A 9346-nucleotide genomic window follows, 5' to 3' on the forward strand; every position below is an offset into this window, starting at 1 on the left:
ATGAGCACGGTTGAATTTTGTTCAAGTATAGAACACCAAGGATGGGGTTTTATAAGGAGGTGGGATTTGTGATAGGCCTTTTTGGTTGCACCCTGATGTAAGTACTTTCATGTGTAATTGTAATTAGAAATTTTGAATATTAAAATGACATGACCAGGAAAGAGAGGACATCAATTCATAGCTCTGGGATGAAGATGTTTGGGAATGGCTTGTGGAAGTAGAAAAGTTATTGAATGATACAATTAATCCTCAATCACATCCATCTTGAATTATACAAAGAATTAATAATTGTGTATGAGCACCTAATAAATAATGGATAAGTAGGTCCCACAGGATGGTGCACATTTGTCAACATGCAAAGGAAATTCAAAGAAGGAATGGGAAGAAGAGAGAAGACACTCTCTTGAGGGGGAAATTTCGATCATTCAAGAATTTAAGAATTATTTAGAGAGACAAGAATATGAATGCACAGCTATTGCATTGTAGTTAAGTGAACTATGCATTAATAGTGTGAGGAAGCACTAGACAAGACTCAACATATGCTTATTCTTAGGAGCTGGCTGGGAGGCATTGCATAAAGGTGAAGATGTGGTGTTGAGAAGGTAGATTGGTAGTTTATTGTGGACTCTACACAACACCTAGAGACATTGATTACTCTAGGGCTTCTCTTGGTTTTCATAGGTGGAGATCTTAGGGAACTCCAATCTAGATTCCCGTGAACGCTATCAAGTGGAGGCATAGTCTGTTATGGATTCCTTCCATGCAAGCAGAGGCAATACGAGATGCACGTTCGTGTAGTTTAATTGGGTGGAGACACTAGGCTCTAGATTATTATAAGTGATTATTGGGTGGATACTTTGTGTGCCTTGGATTACTATCAAATTACCAGGTGGAGGCACCATGGCCTCCAGATTCCTAAAAGTGACTATTTGGATGGAGGCACTATGTGCTCTATATTCATATTGAATTATAAATAGAGGAATTGTTTGCTATATATTTCCATGTGTTGTGAATTACTGGTGTTAAAACCCCTTGATCACTTTACTCCTTAGGCTTTGAATCTGGCTTTGGGGTGGTTAGCCACAAGAATGGTTTGTAGTACAGCTGGCCTATGAATAGAAGGAGAGTTGAATTCTCTTTCTCAGTGTCCATTCATCCATCCACTAAGACAAGTTATTTACATGTGTAAATATGCATGCATGTAGAGTCTGAATGTTGAATGTTGTTATTGTATGATATCAAGTGTGGGTGAAAGCATGAAGATGGGTTACACGTTTGGGCCAAATGTGATGATGAAATTTCATTTTTTCCCTCTTTTATCGAATTGAAACCCTCATAATTCATATAATCATTGTGAATTTTGATTCAAATTAAAAGTATAATACATGGAGAATTATCTTGTTGCCCTAATGAATTTTTTTGCAAAAAAAATTAGTTCATATAATCTCTCAATTTTCAATTAAATATAATATATGCCCTTGCTAATTTTCGCAAAACTTAATAGATATGTGTGTGTTCACGTAGCATAACTTACTCTAAAATGTGTAATTTTTAATATATATATATATATATATATATATATATATATATATATATATATATATATATATATATATATATATATATATATATATATATATATATATATATATATATATATATATGAGAATGATCTACACCAAGGGAAATAAGTTTTTCATATTATAAATTTATCTTTTATGCAAAATTATAATTTTTATTACTTATCAAAGTTGGCGAAGTAATATTTCAAGTGCATTTTGGAAACACGTGTTCACGTAAGATTTTTTTAAACTCTTGAAATAAATTGAAAAACCAAGAGTACCATTTTGAAGAGGACTTGTAAACAAAGATAGTGGTATTTTTTGAAATTTTTTCATTGTGTGTATTTTATGTTATTGATTTTTATTGAGCCCCTTTGAAACTGTCCAAAAAAATTTCAAGCATTATGTTTAAAAGAAATTATATGAAAAATATGATATGAATTCGAAAGTGTCAAATTCATATGCCATTGGATAGAGTATTCTTTCATGAATCCAAAATTATCAATTCTGCCACTTAAGGACAAATTCTACTCTCAATCAGCTAGTCTACAAAATCGAGTTGCAAAGGAATCGGCATAAGAGGTGTTGAAATTTTTATTTTTAGGACTTCAAGAGCTTGATCAAGCACTTTAAACACTCGATGAAGTTCTTAAATTCAAAATTCAAATTTCTTGATCAAGTGTTAAAGTAACCCTCGATCGAGTGGTGTACATGGTTAACTAGTGGCTTGATCAAGCCTAAAGCCTCAATCGAGCCATTAAAAAGTCTAACCCACTCTCGAATTCCTTTTCCTCTTGCGATCTGAGAAAAATGACTTTCACAGGTCGCGGCTAGGGTATTTTAATTAGAAATAATGCTCAATCGAGCCATAACTCTCGATCAAGTTGTTAACTTGGGTTAGAAAATGGCTTGATCAAGGATTTGTTTAAATTCTTAATCGAGCTATTTTTAAGTGCCTTAACAGCTCGATCGAGTGCTTAAAAATTGCTCAATCGAGTGCTTAAAATTACTCGATCGTGCATCCGTTTTTCAACAAAACATGTCCTCATTTCACCAAAAATTATAACCCAACTCCATGCTTTGACCCATGTATCAACACTCTTAATGAGGAGCATCTATTCCTATGTGTTACAATCCAATTATTTGTGAATAATTATCATGGGTGAACGGGATTTGTAGATCCTTGTGATGTTAATATTATCTTGAATGAAAAATTATTGATATAGTCACATTTGACTGTGATATGACCAACAAATTGCGGTTATGTGTGATTTCCTTTATCTATTATGTGTGAATAACTTAACAATTATGGTGACAATGTTGTTGAAGTTTTGTGAATAATGTCATGACTATTTGTTTAATAAATATCATGGAGCTAACATGATGGGTGTATATCCATGGTTAGTATGTTATAATGGAGAAGTAGTATATGTAACTTAGAGCCCATTATCTGTAATGTTCATTGTTATTATGGTATGTTTAGGACATTATGGACAAAGATTATAGGTTGCCCATTTATTCGAAGAAAACCAAACAAATGGAGTACAAAAATCAAAGTAGATATACAAGAAAGGAAAAGGAGATGCACAGATTAGAAACCAACACACAAATGTTTGGAAATGAAACAAAGGTCACCATGTCACTTCAACGAAAAAGTGAAGTGAGCATGGCCTCAAAGGGAGTTGTTCAAGGAAACAAAGAAAAGTCTAGTCAATGTTTAGCTCCTCACGGGAAGAGAAAACCTAATAATATTTTGAAGATATATCAAATATGTTAGAGTCTTTGTAATGAGATTTTAATGAAAAGGTTAACCATGATCAATTGGAATACCTCGAGATGAGGCATTTGAAGGGCCTTATTAAGAAACATTTATTATTTATCAGCTATCCTATATCTCTCTAAATTGAGAAGATTACAGAAAACTGAATGGATAATAAAAGGAGAAGGAAAGTTGTTGTGACACTTAGAGAAGGAAGTAGTAAAAGTATAGTTGTGTTTCTTCAGTAGCAGATTCGTGGCCTGAATCAGGAACAAGGGAGTGCTAACAACGATACTCTAATTTTTCCTATAGTTAGCAAAGAAGTTTGATTTGGTTCTCATATGGAGTGCAAACAACGATACTCTAATTATGCCTATAGTTAGCAAAGAATTTTGATTTGGTTCCGATATGAAATTCACTTTGAGGAAGAGACCGCATGGTCCTTATAATGGGGGTGGAATTATAACAGAGGATAGTGAAAGGTGCAAAAGAATTCAAAATGTGAATGGGAAAACCATAACCAACTTGAAGGAAAATGCACATTGCTTTGGAAAGCGTTAGGTAGGCTTTTGACCTGATGAAAGTAATGGTTTTTATAAAACCATATTTAAGTTGAGTAGTCTTAGCAGTAAGTTTGATTGTTAAAATATAAACATTAAAGTCGTTGCATTCACAATAAGAAGGATAAGGACGATTAGAAAAGAGTGGGCCATTTGGAGGATCGAAGCATAAAAATCGAAGACACCTTACCTAGCATCCATCACATTGTTGTAAAGGTTGATCTAGAAACTTTCTTCAAGGATTGGTGAGAGCACATCAACATATATAGTTTTTATAATGTTGATTTGGAACTGGGATATGATAAATATTTGGTACTTAGATTGGATACAGTGCTCGAACAACTTAACTTTGTGAACAAGCTCCATACTAAAAGTAATACCCAGTTAATACCTGGATTGGTCAAGCATGGGAGGTTTTTGCTAGATATTTTTGGTTTCACAATTACGATGGTAAGTAGGAAGTCATAGCCTCTCATACTAGAAAGGGAACATGCATCAGGATGTCATCCATTATCAACCTTGTGGCATTTCTTTTTACAATAGAAAAAAACAAGCGATATATAAACAAAACATTTGTAACTGTGACGATTAAAATACAAAGAAAAGAAGGCATCCTGCTGCACCTACAAGACAGGCAGAGAAGCAATTATTTCTGAGAGTCAAACAAGAAGAGGATATTGCAGATTTATTGCAATGGAATGTTGGTGTCGTTGTTGGATGCAACACTTGGAAACGGAAGGCGGAGTCAAATGAATGATAGAGAGTAATGTACGAGGAAAGAAAAAGAGTTCTTTTCTTCTCAAGTATTTATGTTTCAAGAGAGACATAGCAGATAATTTGTATTTCTTAGCCTTCCTACCTGTCTATATGTGGTATAAGTATGAGAAGTGATATTTTCTCTGTGTTACAAGTTCTTCCAAATAAATAAATCCACAGCGATCACAAATATGTGCTACACTGATATGAAGTATGCATTATGCATTACAATGATATAAAGTAAATTGGACCTGATACAAATAGTATGCATTACATGGATATCATTACAATTCTAGATATGATACAGGAACTAAGAACATTACATGGATGTGTTACACTAACTCCAGTAGCCAGAGAATAATTACTTACACCAAAGTAAAGCAATGTAATGCAATACATGTCAGAATGTGGACTTGTAGTATAATTTAGATGTGAACCCAAGGTATTCAAACTTTACCAAGAAATCAACAGAACTACCAATAATATCAAGGATGTTATCGATGACAGAGTTATATATTTGAAGTATGCAAAAGATGAATGAATTGACAGAAGCAATACATTGCCATAACAGTAGCTGAGACAAGGACACCAAAATCTGTCAATCTAGAGGATGTCAGACCATAAGAGAAAATGAATCAATTCAATTAGAGAATGATAACATTCATGAATAGATAATATTGATAGAATTAATCAAAAGTATCAAGGTTGAGAGAATAGCGACATATTTTGTTGGACCATTTCCATATTATTTCATTACGCTAGTGGTTGTAGTTGGCAGATATCTATAGGTTTTCTCTGTTGAATGATTACACGACCATTGCACACAGTATTAAATTTACTGAGTTTATGTACATGGAATAAAATTATAATAGTGAGTATGGTTGGGCCACAAAATTATAACAGTGAGTATGCTTGGACCACCCTAATGTGCGAAACAAATGTGATGCAACAATATGATAGATGATCATTTGAAACTGTGTTCAATTTCTTTTCAAAGATGTTCATCTTCATCCTGTACTATGATTAGATTCATGTGGATGTGTGGTTTTATTTCTGGTTGCAACAACTTTCTACATCACATGGTGGTTTATTCAGTTTATCTATGTCTTCTTCAAGCCAATATATGCGAGACTGGTTATCGATTTTTTTTTTTTTTTATAGGATTTGTTTCTTCTATGTTCTTCATTTTTTTCATACATTTATTTGTATCTTCGTCGATGAGAAATTTTGTTCTGTGGGCTAGAGAATGGTTCATAAAGAAAATGCCTCTTGTCAAACATATCTACTTAGCCTCCAAGAAAATAAGTGTTTCCATTTCTCCAGACTACAACATAAGTACTTTTAAAGAGGTTGCAAACATTCGTCATCCACATGTAGGGGAATACGCTTTCGGTTTTATCACATCATCATTTTTTCTTCAAGTTGAGAATAGAGATGAAGAACTATGTAGTGTCTATTACCCCATGAATCATCTATATATATTAGTGATAGTTTCCTTGCTAACGCTAAAAGATATCATTCAACCAAACTTATTTCTTAGTGAAAACATATAAATGGTTGTATATATGGATATATGTTGATATATATCTTTTTTTGGAATGGTTGTCGGGAGTAGTTGATATAACTCATATGAATAAAGGTTGAATTTGACATTTATCTAGAGATTCTAAACTACCCCTATACTTTACTAGATATGAAGAGTATATAGTAGGTCGTTCCTCTGCTTGTTGGTTATCGTGCATGTCTATGATTTTTTGTTTTTTGGTGTGAAGGGATGCTCTCTGAATCAAATTAGTTTTGTGAATATCACCATTAATGGCATTGCCTTCTATGTATTGATTACTTATGGCATTTCGTATCTTCATAATGAAATATTTGAAGGCCATGAACCTCTACTCATTTCCATCTCATAATTGATGAAGTATGTAGGAGAAGATGATGAAAGATCCTCTACTTAATAGATATGGTGAAAGATATAGTTATAATAGATCTACTTGGTTTTGTAAATGATGAGGATAATGAAAACGTTGTATATCTAAACAATGTTACAGACTTATTAGACATATAGAATGTGGAAGACAAGAGACATAGGATGTTGTCATAAAAGTTTCCAATCGTATTGTCATTGATGTGAAAGGGGGAGGTGAGGCAAAGTTAGGAGAAATAAGGAGAAATGTTTCTCAAGACAAAGTTGGGAGGACCAATATGTTGCTATCAACGCCGAAAGGGGGAGATTGTTGGTAATGTCATCATTAATGGCAAAGGGCATTGAAGCAGCTAAGTATGATGTTGAGTATGTGTTTCTTGTTAGACGTATGGCCACCATTGTTGGCAGATATTGTGATATGAATACATGCATATCTTGTGATATTGAAGGTGTTCTATGTCATCCTGTTTGCTTGTGAGCAACCACAAAGATAAGGTTTAAGTTCTAAGGTCTTCCTTGGAGATGCTCAGTGATATAATTATTGTAGTCTCTATTTGAATGTTTGGATAAAATATCATCTAAATAGGTGCAAAATGATGTTGTAATGCAAGAGGTTGCATAACTAAGTGAAGAATTTTTATGTTACATAATTAAGGAATGGACATGTATTAGAGCTTGGTTATCACTATATGCAACATAGGTTGATAGTTTATTATCAACGTATATAGCCCAAATTGATAGTGGGTAACCAATACCTATGTCTAGTAGCATTGAAAATAAAACTCTAGGCTTTGGCTTTTGTAATCATTAATGTTGAATTATGATAATCTATGTTGTTTGAATATTTTGAAATTCATTTGATTTGTTTTGAATTCAAAATCTAAAAAAGTGTGAAACTAATATGTGGAATACAAAGAGGAAATATTTTCACTTCAGATTCCCTCATGGCATACTAATAATTAGCAAGCTTTGTTTATAAGAAGATGTGATTTTGGACAACAATGTGGCTGGATAGGTTATGTTGAAAGAGTTCTTTTGAGACTTTGTTTGTGCATTTCTTCATAAAGAGAGAAAGAAAAAGAGAAAAGGTGAAGTAGATTTCAGGAAGAGAAGCAAGAGACAAAGGCATGGATGTATGCATAATTAGAAACCAGGTAAACTAGAACATTAAATATTTTATGCATCATGATATTATTGTCTCATTTTAGGTAGTAACATGAAAGAGAACATGTTGGAGCCTATGAATGGAAGTAGGAGTTTCACAACAAGTTATATCTTGCAGAGAAAAAATGAGGCACGAGCCTCTTATAGTTAGAATTTTGCAGAAAATTGATGTAAGTAGGAGTGGGAGCTTCTAGCAAGTTGTATATTATAAAATAACAGAGAGGTTGGATCCTCCAAATGATGATGTAAAATGAGAGTGGGTGATTTCTTTACATCGCACAAAAAAATTCATGGCTTTTCCCTTTATGGTTCTCCACTTATTGTTGGTCTCCACATTTGTTACTTTTGTGTGTTAATTCTTATGTTGTAGTTGAATCTGCTTTGTATATGTTAAACTTTATTTTTATATGATGTATTGTTGCTCATTTAATAGTTCAGATTACTATTGGAAGGAAAAGTAAAAATATAAATTTCATGTCCATGAATGCACTATATTGATTCACCCCCATCTCAGTATAGTCAATTTTCCAACACCCTACCCTCTTTCATTATCCCTCTCACTAACCATCTCATTCTTCCCCACTCCTACCACTCCCTCAGTCTCTCTTGTTTCTATCTTTATCTCCCATAACACCTCTATCCCTCACTCTCCCGCCCTAAATCTCAACACCCACCTTAACCATTTTCCATGTATTAAAAACTCACTAGTTGCAGGAATGTGCATACATTCCTAGCACTAGGAACATACATATCTTCAATGCTAGGAATGTGCACACATTTTTGATTCTAGGAATGTGCATAAATTTTCATAGTAGAAACACACACATGATTTAGTTCTTGGAATGAGAAATTGCTTTTCTGAAACTTAAACTTTTCATGGCAGGACTCTTACATGCATGATTTCTTATTTTCTTTGAATATAGGTTTTCGATCACAAATGTGCTTTTTTGGGCCGCAAGTCCATGAAAACATCAATTTTTGAGAGAATATATATATATATATATATATATATATATATATATATATATATATATATATATATATATAATGTAGGGAAATCTGCTTCAATGAATTTACATATACATATACAATCGATTGTGAAATTATAAATATATTTTTATTTAAAAGATAAAGAGCCTTTATTAATTTTAATACTTTTTTCTCTTGACACATATCAAAATCCTATATAGCATTGTAACTTTTTAGAGTCTTAACCATTTGGAAAGAAACATGTGATGCATTTGATGACATTAACTCTCACAAACTATGAAAGGTTGTTTAATAATGTTAAGACCTTTTTAGGCACCATGATTTCAATGGCATAATGACTTGATAATTTACAAAAAAATATAAAACTAAAATCATAGGTTTCAAAAAAAATGCCTATGGACAACAACACCATATTCTATAAGACTACAATTATTGTAGTAGAATTCCATTATTTATATACTCACACATTATATTAATAAAAATTTATGCATTATATTTTGTATGAAAAATAACATACCAATAACATGAAAACTCAAAATTCACATATTTAAACAAAATTTATATAAATACAAATTATATATTTGGAAAACTAATTCATTTGACTACATTTAATCTTTTTATACCGTCT

General features: G+C 32.6%; 1 pseudogene; it reads left to right on the forward strand.

The window, feature by feature from the left end:
- The first annotated feature begins 5514 nt into the window (after positions 1–5514).
- On the forward strand, positions 5515–6190 carry LOC149241585 (protein LIKE COV 2 pseudogene; annotated as a pseudogene).
- Positions 6191–9346: the final 3156 nt, after the last annotated feature.

This window comes from Pinus tabuliformis, chromosome 8 (assembly GCF_031772625.1).
Source record: "Pinus tabuliformis cultivar Carrire ecotype Pingquan chromosome 8, CPIR1, whole genome shotgun sequence".
NCBI classification, from domain to species: domain Eukaryota; kingdom Viridiplantae; phylum Streptophyta; class Pinopsida; order Pinales; family Pinaceae; genus Pinus; species Pinus tabuliformis.